This window comes from Dermacentor andersoni, chromosome 4 (assembly GCF_023375885.2).
Source record: "Dermacentor andersoni chromosome 4, qqDerAnde1_hic_scaffold, whole genome shotgun sequence".
Lineage (NCBI taxonomy): Eukaryota > Metazoa > Arthropoda > Arachnida > Ixodida > Ixodidae > Dermacentor > Dermacentor andersoni.
Genome location: NC_092817.1, coordinates 24,851,643 through 24,871,747, shown reverse-complemented (window position 1 = coordinate 24,871,747; position 20,105 = coordinate 24,851,643). Strand labels below are relative to the sequence as shown.

At 42.9% G+C, this 20,105-nt stretch overlaps 1 long non-coding RNA gene across 2 annotated transcripts in view; it reads right to left on the bottom strand.

Moving 5' to 3' along the window:
• The window catches only part of LOC129386127 (uncharacterized), a 262,611-nt gene that overhangs the window by 191,106 nt on the left and 51,400 nt on the right, over positions 1-20,105 (bottom strand). Inside the window, exon 2 of one of the 2 annotated variants that reach the window (XR_011893591.1) lies at positions 4,307-4,402. The exons of the other annotated variant lie outside the window; for it this stretch is intronic. This is a non-coding gene — a long non-coding RNA (uncharacterized lncRNA). The remainder of the gene's footprint in view (positions 1-4,306; positions 4,403-20,105) is intronic. 2 annotated transcript variants of the gene reach the window in all.

Below are 20,105 nucleotides of genomic sequence, written 5' to 3'. Positions count from 1 at the left end.
GGTGCCTCATCATCTCGAAGCGCAGCGCGGACAGGTGAACAGGACGACGCACACAGCGAGACGGGACAGGATGCGAGCCTGAAATTTTTTTGCTATCTAGCGCACAATGCCGCGCCAACCCGCCAGTTCCCTACTAAACGCCATGAAATGACTTTGGTTAATGTCACCCATCGCAGACCAAGTCCACATCAAGCAGTGTGGCACATCAGCTCAAGCTCAGATTTTGTAAGCCTTGGGAGACAAATATTATTTTGTTCCGCACATATAAGTAAATAAATGATGCACTTTCAAGGAGTACTTCTATTTCGCCGCAGGAAGTCCAGAGTACAGTTGCGTCAAAGCATGCACTTAATTTCCAGAATGTAACACTTTCTCAAAATGTCTAGCCACTTTTTTTTTTCAATTACACGTTGCTATAACTCAAGCGGGCAGCGCAGACACATTGAAACACGCCGAAAGACCTGTGGGGAGCGTGGTGACGCAATGATCATCTTGTTAGCGCCATAAGCCATGACGTTTCTGCCAGCTACCATTCACGCTCGACCGACCGAAGCGGAGACGACTGCTCGGCCGGACAGTTCGCAAACGCACCGATAAGAAGCTGTGCTCCAGTCAGCGCTATTTATTGGCGTTCGAAGTGACACCGGTGTTGTCGCGCTGTAATTGGATCATTTTTCTCGGATCGGAAAGGCTAGACGAGGAGAAAAGCTAACAGGATGCCGCTCTCATCAGTCGTTCGGCAACTGGAAGTGGCTCGACGGCTTTGTTCCAGCAGGACCGATCGGCTTGCGATTGTCGCTTCTGTGAATTAGGCAACCCAGTGAATTAGGCAACCCAGGGACCACACTCGGAACGACCACTTGCGGGGATGCTTTCGGCTTCGCTGGCCGTAGCAGCCAGTGCAGTTTCGTACGAGGATTTGTTCGTCGCACGGTGTTTATGCTGCCCATTTTATCCAAGAAGATAGCGAAACGACACGCAGTTTACCACCGGATGTAAAACTTTCATAAACAATTTATTTTGGTCTGCGTTCAAAACTAGTGAGTAAAACAACTAGAGCGCTAGCATTTGTTGTTGTTTTTTCTCACCGTAATGGGCCTGCGTCTTGTTCTTGAGTAATCAACCCGGAGAAGTGCAACAAACTGTATTAGGTCTAAAATGTCAACCTGTTCATGCACCTGAATATGATGATCTGGCGTGAAAGTATTGTTTCTATGAAGTATGACCTCAATTATCGAATTTCTAGCGGCACATCGGCTTTCGCAGATTTGAGAACCGGTAAGCACTGAAGTCGATTACCTTAATTGTTTATCTTAGAATTTATCATCACAGTGTAATTCGTCTTGTGTGCACGACTATATGTGCTTCTGGTGCAGTCCAGTCGTCGTCACAACGCAGTTGTCACCGTAGTCACTGTGACGTTATTGCGGTTAGCTTAAAGCTTTGCGTATTCAATAAATTAAAGCGGCCAAATTCTGCCAAAATATGTGTTTCCTACTCACGCTTGGTTAAATGTGTGCAGCAATGGCAGTGTAATAAAATTTGTCAGCACGTCTATGCATGTCTTTAGGTTTTCTGTCAAATGTCACTAACATTTTTCACTGTGAAATTAGTATACTTCGATACCTATAAGAAATATTGTGAGTTATCCAAGTCTCGATGAACACCAAAGCACTTTACATCGGTGCATGCCAAGCCGCGTTTTGTGTGTCTTTTCGGCTTTATTTGGCATGGATTTCACACTCGCCTTTAATAACAGATAACCATTCCTAGTATTTGGCCCCTGTTCATGCCCCGAGCACTGCGAACTAGTTCGAAAGCAACGTAGCATGTGAAAAATATTTTTGAAATAATTTCTTTCATCAGAATAATAAATAGGGGGAATGTCTTTAACTTACGAGCATGGAATAAGTGGAGTGAGAATTCTTAAACGCTAAGCATAAGAAAGTGCGTTACATTCTCGAAGTAAAACCGATAACCTTTGCCATCAGAAGCTGTTGTCTTCATCACTCGGAAGCGGCAACGAGAAGCTTGGCCTTCCAAGTAGTGTGGCTTCGCATATCCTCTAGCAACAACTGGGCACTGCCTTATGAATTGAAGATATGCTTGCGGTCACCACGAATCTTCAACCAAAAAAAACGTAAGAATACGGTTATGAATTATAATGCCGCAGACTAATCTCACCGAAAACAAAGAAAACGAGCAACGCAGTAACACAACTATAACAAAAGCAAAGCTTGTACAAAAGATATAGAGCGGCACCCTAAGTGTTCGGACATTGTGAGCTCTTGAGCCAGGATTCATTCAATGGTCAATTGGGGCGACTCCGTAAATTTGAGTCGCCTTCCGAAAATCTGGCCAAGTAACATTCCCTGGTGCGCGTGGTTCTTCGAAGTATTTGTGGTTGATGAGGATTTACACAATTTTTTTTAAACTATTCCATTGCGTATCTTACAAACATTAGACTATTTGCCCATGACGTTGTGCCCCTTGTGTCCTCCTGTTTCTGTGGTCCATGTGCACTTAAATATAGGCGGCCTTTAAGAATTTATATTTATGGGGACCATTCAAAGCCAAGAACGAATCTATAACTTCTGAATATTTCATATGTGAATGCTTAGTCTCGAGGTATCACTCAGCGTTTCGCTTTAACTGGTTTCTGCGCATCGGGAAGCCCACATGCTGCCTTGATGCTCGGTCTCGAGGTGCAAGAAGCTCACAAGGCGCGTTTACCCTGGGCGTCGTGCATTGTCGATCAGTTTACCGCACTTCCTTGGATGTAGCCTGCACGAAACGAAGATCATTCTCTGCATATCGGCACTTGCCTTCGATGTGAGTGAACAATGAAGTACTTTCGCTTGCTCTTATCACTGCTCTTCTCACGCGCCAATGGTCATGCACACCATACTCATCTCGTCATACTGTTAGGAGATCATATAGGCAGCTATACGCTTACAATGTTTACCGTTGGCAGCTGGTACTTGCATATTTGCACAAATATAACAACAATGGAATAGAAGCGAAAATAATGCGAACGCCAGACAATAAAACGGTATGCAAGCAAGTAGCCGGATGGAATGAATTGTACCGGCCGATGCAGGCACAGACACGAGCAAGAACCCACGAACACCTCATGTGAGCGACCGTATCTGTGTGTTCATGTTCACATACCAGTCACCTGCAGAGCTCATCACATCTTTGGGCCGGTGCCCATCGATTACCAGGGGCGACAAGGGAAGCGAATGTCCTGCTTGTAACAGGATCCTCGTCAACAACTATTGGGAGAACGGCGCTAACAACCAGGGACTAGACAGAAAAAACACGAACGAGCGCAGTTTGCAAGTATAGACTGTTGGGTGTGTTGGTTATCTCGCCCCCTGTTCATCTGCACCATTTTTCCTTCGAATTACCAACACGTCCAACTGTCAGTACTTCTAAATCAACAACTCTGTTTCACTCCAACTCCTTTGTATCCACCTATTTGCATCTCTCTCTTCTTAACCGCACGTTTCCTAGCACCGCTACTCCATATTTGGATCTCTGCGATTTCCGGCACCTTGCTACGTTTCACCCTGCCGCTTCCACCACGTTTTCGAAACTACCTCTTGCGTCTCATTGTTTGCCATTGCCTTGCCTCTGTGACCAAGGCGCCCTCTTTTCGCATCACATGTAATGCTGAGTAGGTGGCACTGCTGTTGCTTCCCAGTGCAAATGTTTGCCTCCCGTCCCATAGTTTGCCGAGTCTGTCGGCTCCCGCTCCTTTCTTTCTTGTTTACTCTTCCACCTGTTTCTTTCTACGTGCGAGTGCTTCGTCAAAGGCCAATGAGAAATCATTCGTGTTCCTTTTGTTGAGTGCAGGAGCTTCCCCTGAAATGAAGGCCTTCTGCGAGCCCTGGCGCTAGGAAGACGTGTCTCAACTCGTTTGCCTCTTATCCATCTCACTATTGCACATGTACCGCTTGTGGTTATTTCTTTAAGCTTTTATTTGCTTTACTCTCTCTGTTCTCGAAGCCAGCAGAAAACCAAAAGGTCGTTATCCCATCAGATCTTAGAGGTGAAATTCTCTTCTTGCTGGTTGCAGATAGATTTATTCTTAAAATTGTTTGTGAGCGATTGCTTTGCCCGAACACCGCTTTTTAATATAATAGCTAAGCACTAATAAAATATTGCTGTGCATCCATCCTTTAAAGATGACTGGTGACGTCAATGCTATTATCAATATATCTTATGAATGGTGGACAAGTGTGGAGGACATGTTTGATATAATGATTATTAAGAAAGGCGGCACATAATCGGTGATACATACCAGTCGACCCAAGTTGACATCAAGGACGCCTACTGAAGAGCGACACATGCCCAGTGGCAAATACCCTGGTACCCTAGTTGGTGTCCAAAAGGTCCACTTAAATGTGGCAAATACGCACTATTACATATCCAGTAACTCAACTTATGCTAACGAGGAGTTCTAAACCCGTTTCCCCGAGCACAGCAACCCGGTGATCTATCCATTTGACCACTACAACGACCTAGTCAGCGGTGTTGGCGCAAAACATGTGACCTCGGACATACATACATAGATAAAAACACCGAGACATACCTCAGCCTTGGCGAAGTTCCCAAATAATGATAAAAACATTTTCAGAAACCTGAGAAAAATCATTCATAAGACCTATACAAGCTGTACAGTTCCTTCGACAGCTGCATCATTGTGTTCAGCTAATGATTTTGTAACTTGCCATCAAGGTCAGTCGTTAGTATCATCCATAACTCCCCGAATATATTGTTTTAGTCCAAGATAGCTCAACATATGGTGCGTTTACAGATATAGTTAATATAAAGTCGTATTTTCGATGACCTCCAGGTAGTTCTACCTCACTTATATTGAAAAAATTTTTTACAAATATCCCCGAATTTGTTTACTCACAATGCATTAACGTTCGCTATGAGTAAAAGGTAAGTGTAATCAAAACTCTCAGAAGGGAAATGGTCACAGTAAAAAATAGAACAGCTCTTTTGCAGTAGAAATTATCTTAAAAGATGATATATGTAGGGGATTTAGAGCGTTCACATGATACGGAGGATGACAACAAAGATATAACGAAACCGAAGGACTGCTCAGTTATAGGCTCTTATTACAGTGCCTTCCGATTATTATCTACATGCTGGGCAGCTCTCTCCGTCGGGCGCTGGCGAAAGCCTAATGGCTGTGCGAGGTACATATAAGCAAGCATAAACCATGGTAGAGAAAAGGGTGCATGAACTCGATGCCAGCAATTTTTGCGGGTTTTTTGTCCTCGTTAAGATGCATTTAGCATTTGGGATTCCCGTGAACTATTTCATGCGACGCCCCCTCCCCCTTCCCCGCACACGTTGGTGCATTAAACAAAGAACCAAATTAGTGGTGTGTTGAACATGTGCGTACATGGAAGGACTGAAAAGCGAGGGCATGGGAGAATCTGCTCATTATCTCGAAGTGACTTGTCCGAAGCCTCACTGACGGGAGGCCTTCTTAGACAACGTCGCTAAACAGATTAGTGCCTCTTGTAACGGGAAAGTCAGACCATGGAAAGGTGGTTCCTTCACAAAACTGAGCAATCTCTAATCAAGAGCTTCTACGAGGGAGCAATGATTGAGCTGCAGGTCATTAGTGGCCTTAAAAAATGCGACACGGTCTTTTGTAGTTCAACCGGGACGCATGTCTTCCTTACATAGCAAAAAATAAATAGATGCACGGCAATGTCAACGGCGGTGTTTCTTGATATTTGCGATTATGTGTCACTCCTATAAGTTCCGTAGTCTACAAGCAGGATACGCTTTCACCTTTACTAGATATAGTTCGAACGGCACTTGCCCTTATTGGAATTTTACAATTGTCTACTGTGGAAAGTAAGCATAAATATTTTCCTATATTTTTTAGTGCTTGTTTTCTGTTAGTCCCAAGTATTTAAAATTTAGTATACGAATAGAATACCCTCTACTGCTCGAAATCGAATCGAGAATTCGCTATTCAAAATTGATTTTGTCCAATTTTTGTTTTTATTCGAATATATACAGATAACGACACCATCTAGAGTCTACAAGAAGAAACACCTACGCAATCTGGGACTATTCCAAATGATACCTGTGCCGCAGAGCGGCAGTTGCTACGCGGAGGTATGAACTCCTTAGCGAACGCATGGAACGACGAACTTCTGCAAAATAGCTTCAAGTATTTCATAAAGCACGCTTGGCTTTTAGGAATAGACACGCGCAGCCAAAGATGACAAAACTCTTGTGGTGCAATAGGGCTGTACGACAAAACACTAAACGCTAGCGAATATGCGTAAAACATGAACACCTTCAACAAATTTTCGTTATACTAGCCGTAGTGGTAAGAAAACAACCAAATTCGGATAACGTGCATTTCGACAACTGCGAGGAAGCTTCGGCAAAGTGACACGGGTAGCCCCGACATATGCTGGCGCAGAGAGACCAAAAGAAACGTGGCCGTTCTTTGATGTTCATAGTATTACAAGCCCATGAATGCGATTCGGGGATAAAAATTAAAGCAGTGCAAATGAAGTGTATCTTTGTCTTGGAGCCGTATCGGAAAAAAAGTGAAATTGTACTAGTGGAATTAATAGGAGAGGATGGTTAGCTATCCTGCAACAACGCTGCTATAATATGCATACAGCAATGACCTACAACGAAAATTCCACCAAGCTGATAGCACGTACATATTACATGTGGCGGTGGATCAACTGTTGTGGCTTTCTTGTGCTACGTATCGGTCCTGTGTTCTACTTCCGGCTGTGAGAGTCGAATTCTTAGGAAGGCATACTCAAGAAAAAGCTTTTGTACAGAGGTTAGGGGGTTCCAGAAAAAAATTGCCGCTGCTCTAAATTATTCTGGAGTCCACCTATAAAGTGTGCTTCATAATTTCTGTCCCTTATACGGGATGTTATAATCAAGCAGTTATTTAATCAATCAGCCAACACATCAGTGTTCAGCCATCAGTTTTGAACAATGAGTGTTCAAAAGGTAAAAAATATATCAAGATAATATCAGTGCCGTCGTTGCATCGTGCTATTTCTTGTAAATCCGGGTAAAACTTGTCACTTCTAAGCAAATACAATGCATGACGAAGAAGTTGACCACGACTTCAAACCGAACCTTGCCAGCTCACACCGAAATTTTCGCCACGTTGGCTTAAGCGAGACGCACCTTCCTCAGAAGAGAAGTCGGGCCTCCTTGTTGGGCGTAAGGGTAAGTCACTCACGCAGCGAAAGAATAGGGAACAGAAAGGATCCTTATTATTCCCGACACAGAGGAAAAGAGATTACATAAAGGAAGTAGAACGATCGTTGAGAGGACAAGCAAGTGCGCACTTTGCTTGACTTGTAGATATTTGAGTTAGCCAATAAGCAGCCTCTCGACCAGGTCAGCTTTCAGACGTTGTGCCCCGCGGCGAATGTACGGCAAGCTCATTAGGGGCAGTGTGTTCCCCTTGATTTCCCCTGCAGACATCGAACGTCAGAAAGCTTGCGCCACCTACTTTTGTTGTTGTTGTCGTCGTTGTCGTCGCCGTCGCCGTCATTGTTGTTGTTGTTGTTGTTCCTGTAATTGCGCGACAAAACTGTGCGCATGTAGCCACTAAGGCCAAATCACGCTCTGGACTACGCATTGCAGAGCGTTCACCTTGATCTTCGGTCGATTTTACTGTCTTCCGTGATTTCTTGTGCACGTAAAAATAGCGCGCGGTCAACTGTGTTTAGTAGGATTAGACTCGGAGCACTGCGTTGTCACTGCTGTTCGCGTATTCGTTTTGCGGACGAAGTAAAGAAATTTGCGACATTGCAGGTCGGTGGCCGTTTGCGAAACCAACTTAGTTATCCGCGGGAGGAAAAATAAAGTTGCACTTAATACGCAGAGCTACTTCTTGTTCAGCGGCAACAAAAAAAAATATGGAAGATTTCTAAATTCGTATTGCTGGTCTTGCGAACCCTCAAAATACGCAGCAGCTGATATAAAATAACACCGCATAGTTTTAAAACAAATATAGTGGTTCTGAGTCAGTGCTCTTTTTACAGCTTAACTAATATATATATATATATATATATATATATATATATATATATATATATATATATTGTATACGACTTGACACAAGGCAGTTGGCATCCGCTCTTGAAAGTCAAATCGTAAGCAGAGGCTCTGAGCCTTAGATAGACTTCTTCGCTTCGACATTCACCACATAGTTGCCATTTACACCACAGTGACCGGCAATCCGTTGAAAGCTCATGTGGCGACCGTTCTTTTCAGCTTGGCCGTTCTCTTCAGCCCGAAAAATTGCCACACGCTTACAGAGACGAGACCCCAACATAACATTTAGGCTACCACCAGAAACTCAGCGTAGTTGTGCAAGTCTTCTGCAGAGGCTTAGGCTCCAGAGAGCGAGCTGTACCATGTGCAGGAGTGTATAAAGTATGCGCTATGTGAAGGGCCCCAGTACGTGCAACAGCGACAGAAATTGTAAAATGATCATGAGCGTCTCGATAGCCAGCCGTTGTCACAGGATGCAATGTTATGGCTTTGGCGCGACTGTAAATCTAGTTTTCACGCCATCCAGACTCTACTAGCTACTTCTGTACACGTGGCACTCAACTCAATCATCCGGGCACTCCGAAACGCCTTCCATTGTCGGGCTCGATTTGCGCGGAAAACCAGTTTACTTTTCCTTTTTTTTTTCCCTTTGATTTTCTTTGTTGGCCTGCGTAGTTCACGGAATGTTCTCACGGTATTCAGCAACGAAGCCAGGGACGAAAGTACATCACATGACACGCAAACTATCCGCGATCTTTGCGTAGGTCGGGAAAAAAATGGAATAGAAGCATAAATATTTATTTCTACTAAAATGTAAGCGACTAGGGGCGTAAAATAGGGAGGGATACAACTACCAACTATGGAGGTTGCTGCGATGACAACGATATAAACTTTTTTCTGATTGTTGAAAGCCCAGAGAAAGAGAAAATAAGTGCGTGTTTGCTTGTACAGGAGCAAGAACTTATTGTTTGTTTCCACCTGCAACAATACTGCTAGGATGTATAGGTTGCTGAAACAAACTTTGTGCAAATATAAGAGAATCTGATAAAGCGTAATTCCACTTAATAATAAAAAGAAGCTGCATTGACTCGAAAGATATCTTAATTTATTTTCGATTTTCTAAACATGTTTAATTATCTCTTATGATGAGTTAAAGAGAAGATAATAAACGTGGGACTGGATTTTTTTCTTCTTTTATACTGCTCGTATGCATCACACTAATTTGAGACGCTTCTTGTTGGTTTTGTACCAGCTAGGAACGTTTTGGTTGTGATTTCTTTTAATTTTGTGCACTGTATTGAAGTCTTTGAGATTGCTTTGTTGCCCCCATCTTACATCATGCTGCTTCTTTGCATCGTTAGGCATTTTTGCAGTCTTGTAATGCTGCGGAAGGGACATTGTATTATGTTCTTCAGCATACGGCCTCTTCTGCATGCTTTAATTTGTACGTGACAGAGTGCATGTAATTGCGTCTTAACTTTTTTTATTGCTGCCTTAGTCTGTTCAATTACTGCCACCACCTATGGGCCTATTGCAATATCGCAGGAAGACCACTGTAGTCCGGTCGCTCGCTATCGACATTACTCAGGAAAGTTTATAGCGCTGATGTTACAGAGTAAACGCAAAGGACTGATGTGCATATTCAGAGGACTTCTAGGTGATCCTAGGGCACCAAAATAAAACGACCCGACGAACCAAATGTCTGGAGCCAAACGCCTAAGTTACAAAGTTGCTGCTTGGCATCAAGTTGGTGGAATACTCAGCCGTACTGAAGTTATGCGGTAAAGAGAAAATCTAGCAGAAGAACAGATATTCAGGAATGCTAAATAAAAGAGTGTAAACATTGTCTACTTTGAGCTGGGGAACAAAAGACAAAGAATCGAAACTCGCCCAAATGTTTTCTTCGCTACGCACGAGCAACTGCAAACAAAACTGCGAACTGGAAACAACCTGCAATAGAGGTCATTTTCTTTGAACTGTTCTCACCCATTCACATGCGTACCAGCGATGACGCAACTTCCGACCCAGGTTCGCACAAGAAGTTGCAAGGAGTCCTTGTGGGATAGAAGTTACAAGCGCTTCCATTGTTTTACGGATGTTTCTGCAGTCGAGTTATAGGGCAAAAAGGCCACAGCACTTTTATGTAGACTCCTTTATACATGCCTCAACATAAAATCTGGCTCGACGAAGGCCGGAACAGATGCACTCTGCACACGGCAACGCAGCCATAAGCTGTCTATGCCACGTACTCCAATTCCGGAAGCGTATCACGTTTCGCGTATAGGCGTACACTTGCCCCAAAAAGATGTGATGAAGGTTAAAAAGAAAAACGTTCACCGGCGCCACTGTTTACGGCTCGTTGGCCAAAAGTTCCAGGCACCGTTTTGGAGTGGCATACAGGGTTCAACGAAGAAAAAGGAGAAAAATGAACGCTCACTTGGACGCCCGTAGCAAGGCGTGGACCTTATTCGCGGCACATGCCGGACAAAATTCAAGCCGCCACTGCTCCAACTCGAGCTTGGTTTTGCATATACACGCAGCGCTCGCGACCTCGGGTCTAATACACAACCGGAGTGCACTGCCGGAATCGCGGTGCATTATTTTGCTCTCGGCACGGCCAAAGCAGCGTAAGGGGTTGCGCTCAGAATACGAAATTCACCACTTCCTGAGGTTGAAAGGAAAGAAAACGGCGAACTGCCATTTCATTCGGCGCGAAACGATTCACAGGCGCTTCAGGCGCCGTAAGTTGCCGGTCTTCAACCTTCTGGATGTGAGAAGACAGCGCTGTATTTCGAGTGTGTTGATACCTATGCACCGACGTAGCTGCAGTGCTTTTTTGCGCGTGCAAAATTTCACTGCGTTTTATGAACTGTTCGTGTTTGATCGGCGACGAGGTTCACAGGAAAATATATATGTTTTCTTGCTATCACTGGTCTAGATGAGTAAACAATTGAATTACTTTAAAAAGTCATCAAGTTAAACTATCAGTAATTTTAATAAATTAGTTCGGACGCCAACAGTGCTTGTACAGGTGGCCGATGCGCTGTCGCAGTCGCAATTTTCGCAAGCCCGTAGAGTCAGCAAAAACATAATTAACAAAATATTGCTAGCTAACTTTCTAAATTTTGTGCATTTGGTCTATGTTTATACTAGACACTTGAAAACAATCGTATTCCAGAACAGTTTATCTGACACTTCTATATCACGTTTGTTGTGAGATATTCTCATTCAAACTCGACATTCATTGAACTAATTTTGTATTCAGATGTTAGCCTACCGATATGTCCCATACCTGCTCCCCTACGCCACCACTATAGCTGATTCTGTAAAGCACGCCAGTTGAGTAGATGGGCGGAAATCGTAAAATCATCGTACGTTCGGCCGGCAAGAGTAAGACTGGATTTTCTTTCTTCCGAACAATCGGTTGCATCCCAAAGTCTTTGTCTAGAAACTCCGGCTCTAAATGCGAAAACACTATGCAGAATCTTACATTTGTGCATGAATATCTCGGAGCACAAACGCTTTAGAAGTGCCAAATAAAAAGGAATGTCTCAAGTGCTATTATGTTCTCAAATTTTAAATATAAAATATATGTTCACTGATTTTCGTCGTCTGAACTCATTAATTACCGGTTTCTTTTTTTTTCATTTCTTTATAACAAGAAATAAATAGGTATGAGATAAAGTACAAATGATAAGTAAAAATATGGGCACACCAGCAGCCTTTCTACAAGTCTTGCTTTATTACCGGTGCTCTTGTTCTTGTGTCATACATAAAACTGAAAAACAAACAGATGTTGTTAATACCAGCAGCATTTCAATTCCTTCTGATGGTAAATATCTGAAATTTTTCTTGTGTCTTGACGCTTTCTGCCCCTTCGCTTGCCCAAGAACAAGGCCTTATATTGTTTCCAGCAAAGCGTCGAGGCTCTAACACAGAAATGTGTGAATACCTTAGAAGCAAAATATGAGAAAAAAGATAGAATTTTTACTTAGGGAGCTGTATGTTGACCAGAAAATGTTGGACATAGTCAATTAAAACATGAAACGAATAGAGGGTTACCTATGTCACTCGGTTTAAGTCGGAGAGTCAAAATGAATGGTAAACGCCTTGCTTACAGAGAAAGACAGCTTGATTTAAAGCGGCGCACAAGATCACAGCTTTTTTAGCAAGCAAGTCTAATTTTATTGCACTTTGCTGAGAACGAGCACCTGTACTCCAGTTCGTGCGTGCCACACAACGACGTACTGCAGTGCATATTGCTCAAGAATTAATTCTTTGTTTCCTAGCCTGCGGCCGGAGTTCCTCGTGCAAAAAAATAAATATAATAATTTGGGGAATTCGCAAAGCCCAATTATGTTTACCTGTGACACGTAAAAGACGGAGCATAAGAAAAAAAATGATATGGAGTTTAAGCCTTTTTCGTTTGAGCCTTTTTCGTTTCGATAACAAATATTTTGGTTTTGTGTTACTTAATATTCTACAATGTATTGATTTTCTGACAGCCTGCACTTCATACTAGGCAGAGTCAAAACCGATATGTTCAATACAAAACGTTCAAGAAATGTCTCAAAGCAAAATTAAATTTTGCTTTGATAGTTCTGTAATTTGTCAAGTTATCCTTATTATGGTTAAACACATTGGTGCTTGTTAAACAAAAGTATTTTCACTTCTTTATTGGTTCCGAGTTGCTCCTTCTTGTGAGTAAACGCCAAAAAACTGCCACAAGAGAGCCAGAGCAATACATTTTACGGATGCTTAAACGTAAATGACCGTAAAATGAACGTGAAATAACCCAAAAAATAACCGTAAAACTAAGAAACGTGTCCCGACTACATTGAACTGCATAATCAGCAGTTCATTAATGACGAAGTCTTATTCTGCTGGCCTCACACGTTCAGCATTAGGTAAAGATGACATAAAGTGATTAGAACTGGTAAACTGGTATCAAATACTGCGTAGCAGGATCCATCCATCAACAGCTTTCATGTTGAGATGGTAGCACCGATCTGAAAGGGCAGTCTAGAGTACCGCCGATTTTATCAGGCATGGATGGAGCGACGGCGTCACGTCGTCCAAATGCAGCCCCGTTCTTGAAACGCAACCACGGGCTGTCCATCGGGCCCGCGACGCAGCAGAGAGGCTCGGCCTTTCTGTACAGACGCGGGAGCGGCCCGCTACATGCAGATAGCTCGCTACGAGCTGAATAAAGTTTTGCCAAACCATACCATGGACGGGGAACTGCACTATAGGTAATCCGACGAAAGCAGCCTTAGCAGCCGATGGGACAACGCCTTTCTTTAGCCAGTCAGTGCCGCACTGAGCGAAAACAGCGTGTTTAGGCGTCCTTCTATGCTATTTACGGCAACCCTGAGCGTTTACCGACCAAGGCTGCCTCCTCCAGTCACTGTCTAGGGACATTGGTCAGGAGCTAACAAGAACAGCGGACTCACAAAGAGAGCCGTTCCACTTACTAGCACTCTAGAATATGCGGTACATTTGCGGTTAGCAGTATGAATAATAAATGCACGCTGCTTTCTCATCATTATAGAGGCAAGAGACTGCCTGAAAACAAAATAAATGCAAGTTATATTATATAAATAAACCACCGCACATCTTGCGTATCGTTTTTCTTTTATTTTTCGTTTCTCGCTCCGCGACGCGCTCCTCTATGGAGTGACGTGCGTTTATAAAAATATAGAATTTTTAATTATCATTTGTTCATTGTAGCTTGTCTTTTTTTACTTTTTATCACTATACTAGGCTGCCTTACTCGCTCGTCGACACGTGCGATAAGCACTGTAATGCATATTGCTGGTAACGGAGGTGCTATCCATCAGGCCACTGTGATTTGCACAATCATAAAATGAAATCGGATCTAATATCAGTTAATATCAAGTTATTATAAAAAAATTATCTCAGAGAACTACTGAAAACATTGGCTGGCGTTCATTTTTTGCTTGGCTGACTTTAACGTGTCCGACGCTTCTGATAGCGATTGACATGATATTGCGAATATCGAATCCAGGATCGAACTTGCCTCAGATAAATTTTGTGACTGCCTGCTCAGGGGACGTATAAAGCTCTCTGTGAGCTAAACTAGTATTATTGATTACAGCCCCTCATGATGTCCCTAAGTCAATTTTTGCACCGAAAAGGCACTACTTCCTCTTTTCACTGGTGCATCATCGTGCCCTAAGAACTCTTTTTCTTTGATCCTGGATTAATCAGCAGTAATTTGCAGCTTGTGAGATTTTGTTGTGACTGATATATTACTTTCTGGCTAACCATATATAACCTGCTCATATTTTTGGCGTCAGTAAGGCGCGCAAACGAAGGTACACATAATTTTTCATTTGATTTATCACTAAAAACATAGAAATTAAATTGGTAAACATTAACGTCATTTCGCTTTCCGCTACTCTGCAGTTACTGCGCTTTCTACCTTATTATTGTTGCCGGCCTCATGCAGTAGTAAACATCAGATTCACAACGATTTTACGAGCACACGATGGCCACAGGTCGAATAAGTGATTTCCAGAGGCAAGAATAATAAGAACTAAAGACAACGCCAACAATGTAGCTAAACTCTTGCACACTCGAACAGATAAAAAATACAGGCTAGGTAAGTATTCACAGGGACGCCCTCGAACCCCTTGTTACCGGTTGAGGGCTCGGCAGCGAAACCCACTTCCCGTATTCCCGTGCCAGAATCAGCGGCGCTGTCTCTCAGACGCTAACGCACTAATGTTTGCTCTGGGCGTCTCGCAGCGTAAACCCTCGTCTCTCGCTGATTGAGCGGGCGTCCAAGCAGAACGGCTTCATTTCCTGGGCGCACCGTTATAGCCTCCTCGAGATAAAAGGATGGTGACGTTGTTTCCCTCATCTTGGCGCCTAGGGGGTAAATGTTAGCGTTTCCTCTGCTGTCTGGACATCACGTTGGAGCACGTTGTTTTGAGAAGCGGAAATACTTTCTGCAAAAATGACAATTTCTAGGCTTTTCACGCACAACGGGAAGACTACGCGAATTTGCGTAGGATGCTAGCGTCAGTCTGCTTGGTCGCACGCGCAATTACGTTGCCTAATTAAAACTGTAGTTTACGCCTGTTAAGTTGATTCAAATGTTCGTTTTTAAGGCATGTCACTCTGATGTCTTAGAGACCCGAAAATAAGGAAGCAATGGCAGGAAGGTACAAGACACGCTTTCGGTTTGATACTTGATACGCGGAAAGGGACAAGGACGGGTTGAGGGAGAAAAGTGCGCATAGCCGAAATCTGACAGAACTGTGGACCCGAGGTGAAATCACACTACAAATGGTCCAGTTATGCACCAGTGACCACAGCGTTTTACGCAAACTAGCCCTACGCCGTCAAGATGACAAGCTTCAAATTACAAATATCCGTCCGTAAATGGCTTTAATTACTCTATGTTTTGTCAATAATGGCACATTTAATAATTTATTTAAGACACTGCAACGAGAACCAACATTTCTGCCTGTCAAATAACATTTAACGGTTGAGACTATTACGTGCTCATTTGCAATCAGACCGGCTCTAGCTCGATGTACCGCCTTGCCTTAATCAACCAATGATTCTATTGCGACGACTATAATAAATAATAGACACATAAGATAATAATAAACACTGGGCATAGGAAATGTTCTCTCTATTATCGGACGCCGTATATTATGTACACTATTGTATGCATGACTCATGCTAGAATAATTTATACATTTTGATTAAAATTGATCAAAGCTTTCTTTGCTCCCCCTCTCTTCCTTCGCCATTGCCTGGTGTGGGTCGGTTGCTGATGTTTTTGGTCATAGTTACATCGGGTTTATACGTCATGTTGACATCAGAACACATTTAACAGAAGCTGTCGCTAAAAAAAAGTTTGCCTTCTTGTTATTATGTTTACTGTCTGCTTACTTTCGGGGCGTCATTCACTGGAACAGCATTTTTCAAATTTTTTTTACACACATTATACATAAACACCGAAGCTATGTTGTTCTGTAACGATCCTTGTTTTATGGTTCCCAATTGCCTATTTCATCTGCCGTTTTATTTCTCGCATATTGAAGCTTATATGAAAAACCAGAGCAACATGTCTCACTTCTAAACCACTATCTTTTGTTACTGAGAACAAATGGTACATTATGAAGGCACGCTATAGAATATAAATTAGCCATGAAAGTGCCGCAAAACCAGTCTTATAAAAACACAACCACTGCTATCTCTCAATTTTCTTGGGCTAAATGGGCCGTTATAGCGGCGACGCCCACCGACAGCTACTCGTAAAAAAACCGTGCCCGTATATTCACAAAAAGCTTTTACTGGCTGTGTTCTAAGAGAAAATTCCAGGCAATTCTGGTGATGGACATATTATTAACGAAGGTGACCGGCAATGGCAAATAACACTTACGAACGAGAAGTTTTGTAGATTCGGCCCCTGGTTTAGTATCTTGATCAATTATCATGCGGTGAGAATTAAGTTAAAAGCGAAAACATAGCATGCCTTCTAACAAAAACAATAAAGTTTGGTATTATAATTCAAACAAAAAATTAAGTGTGGATCCGAAGCCCGCACCAGGATTTAAGGAGATAAAATGCAACAAGCGTTTGTAGGTTTTAGGCGAGCCAGAGGCCCGAGAATAAAGCTGTTGCTGTAGCAACGAGGATAACTGGAAGGAATACGGGCAGAGTGACGAACCAGTCAGATTTCAAAGCTAGTTCAATGAGAAGAATAAAGGATATCAAAGAAAGAAAACCATTAGTGTTGGTGTTCTTCAGAAATCAGTCACCGACATCTAGGAGTCTGTCGCTTGACGTTCTCTGTACTGTTTTATAAAAGAATACTTAATGTTTCTCAAGCATTCCCAGCACGAGGCCTATCTATAATGTGTAATTCATCACTGAGCGTTCTGCACTCTATAAAGGTTTCCGAAGTGTACAACGAAGTACTAGCCCAAGCTAGAAGCCGCAGGTAAGCTGCACCGCTAGCAATGACTCCACGTTTTTCCTCGCGTACTCAGTGTGCTCTCGAAGAAGCTTGGGTCATACCGACACAACTTGGGCAAACGTGAACCTCGTCTAACTATATAGAAGCCAACGTAGCCAACATCAGTACTGCTTTCGCCCAGAGTAAATATGGCATACGCAATCGGCGTGGATTCACACTCAAAATTCGATTCTCAGAAAGGGGCAAGTGGACGGTTGAAATCGAGCGAGTAAGCAAATGCATTAGGGCCGTACTGAAATTTGTCGTCTCTTGGTATTGAATTAGACAAATCTGTAGCTCGCGAGGGACTGCATGGAACTGCTGAGACTGAGTGGGCCGGAGGCCGCTCCTAATTAATGGAAGGGCGGAGTGGCGGTGGGGGTCAAAGGTTCTCTATTTTTATTCTCTTCCGGTTTTCTTCGCTCCTGGTTGAGAGGTTGACATTGATTGATAGGTATTCCTGCCCTAGGGCCTAGACTTCCGCGTAACTCCGCCTCCCAGCTTTTAACCCCTGCAGCTAGTTTTGCTTGTTCCTTGTTCGTTGCCCTAATTTTTTCACCGCCAAACATAGAGGAAAGGGGTGACTAACTTTTTTATGGTATGCATTTCTGTGTAGCCGATGCTTCTTAACTTTGTTAGTATTTCCAGCGCAGCAGCTGCGCCGCATCGCAGCTCACCTACTTCTTAAAGAACTTAATACCTAGCTTAGTGTCTTGGAAGAAGCCGGAGGGCATCTTGAAACCTGTTCGTTTTAGAAAGCTTTGCTCTTGTTTTGCAAAGTTTCGCTGGTTCGCGCCAGAGTACCTGGACCTTCAAGAATAATCAGAGTCGGGATAACAAATCTGCAATACGTAAGTTGTGCACTTATGCAATACGCACAAGGTACTAACAAAGATGGTATAGCTTATTTTATAAACCTGACAACATTGCTTAAGTGATAATTCTGAGAAATAAAATGCGGATGATGAGCGAGAACCGATCACAGAATGTTTCTTGCATTCCTTTTATTTTTATGTTTGTATTTAGATTTTGTTGCACATTAAAGAGACCCAGGTGGCACAAATTATTCCGGAGCACACTACTACGGCGTACCTCATATTTGGATAGTCGTTTCGGCACGTAAAACCCCATTATTTATTTTACTTAACACCATTACCGTTGAGCCATGGCGTTGTAAGGCTACTTCACCCATTACATACAGTATTACACCAGTCGTACGCGCTCGCATGATGTGCAGTACAAAGGGATACGTTATTTAACGGCACGATAATTTTAGATACTTAGATTTGATTCTGTAATAGCACTTTCCTTCATTGTCATACTTCGCTATCATTTATTTTTGTCTTCACCTTTTTCCCACAGCTTTGTCACCTTCCTCCTACAGTTCCAGCCGGTCCCGTTTTGAGCACCTACTGCTGCAGTCATTTTCTGTATCATAAACTACAGTAACCGTGCGAGCGCTAGTCACCTTCTAAGGCGCCTTTCTTTCTTTCTTTCTTTCTTTCTTTCTTTCTTTCTTTCTTTCTTTCTTTCTTTCTTTCTTTCTTTCTTTCATTCTTTCTTTCTTCTTTTCTTTCTTTCTTTCTTTCTTTCTTTCTTTCTTTCTTTCTTTCTTTAGTGCTTTTTATTTTGCCTGAGCGTCCTGCGAGAATTTATTTTTGTCGCAATTTTACTGGCAAGATCTTTTTCTGTCCATTGTTTCTATCATGTTTCAAAGACCTTCTGAACGTTCTTTTCAATTTTATTATTTTACATTTATTCAGGCTCTGGTGCCTATGCAGCTTTTTTCTGCCTCTCGACTCAAGTACGCCGTATATTTCATATACCACATCCAGCCTCATCAACAACTTCAGTGCTAGCAATGATTGATGTTCTACTGAAATATGGCGAAGAGTTAACCGCATCGAAAATTACCATCTTTAAAGATTCCCACGCTGGTTTTAACAGGCTACTACGAAGTCACATTGGTTGTCCAATTGCGCGCACCATTACTGACTCTGCCAACAAAACTGCATCAAGTGGAATATCTCTCGGTGCCCGGCCGATACTTTAACACGTAGGGATCGCCGAAAATGAAGAGGCTGGTCGGCTGGCTTCAACTTGCGCTCATAATGGTTGTGACTGCCCAGAAATTTCGTGCAAGCTTGATGACGCTCGTCTGCTGATTCGTCGCCACCTGCTTAAGCAACACCCAGATCAGCGATCGCAAAGTGAGCGTTTCCGCCACGTGTTCGCGGTCGAGGCTTGCCTCATCGTGCGAGAGCACAATTAATAAATCAATCAATCAATCAATCAATCAATCAATCAATCAATCACTCAATCAATCAATCAATCGATCGATCGATCCGTCCATCCATTCATATATTAATCGAGCAATGTATTTCATTATCAAGCTAAGGGTTAGTTGTGCGAACATGTGTGACGTTTATACTGATAAGGACCTGTGGAAAGCTGTACGTCCTGCTCTTGCTGCGAGACAGTCGAGCACCTGGTATTGGAGAGTCCCGCTTTCATTCTGCCGCACACGTCACTAGTGAGCGACTATCATCTCCTTGGCCTGTGGTGAGCGAAACTCGACGAATGTTTGCACCCCAGTGGTTGTGCGTCTCGACGCGATGAAGCGATGAAGCTCATCGTGCCCTCCTTACATCTATAGAAGGAACTAACTTGCGTTCCCGTTTCTTACTTATTTTCGTTTTCAAATTAGAAGTCCTCAGAATCTATCTCTTTTGTTTTAGAATTTATTTCAGTAGCGTGACCTGCATGTGTGTGTGCTGCTTTATTCTTTGAGAATTGACATCCTTCTCTTTTTTACCTCCCCTTCCTATCTTCCATTTAAGTTTCTGCCTTCTCCTCCTTTCTGAAGAGTAGACAGGCTTTGTGCCCCTTGCGGTGGTAGTTTCCGGCCTGCTCCTCGTTTTCCCTTTCCTGTCAACTGAGTGTATACATATATTTTGAAAACAATAATAATAAAGCTAATGTTATGCATACAAAGGCCAATGCCCTGCGCTTGGCCAAAAAAAGA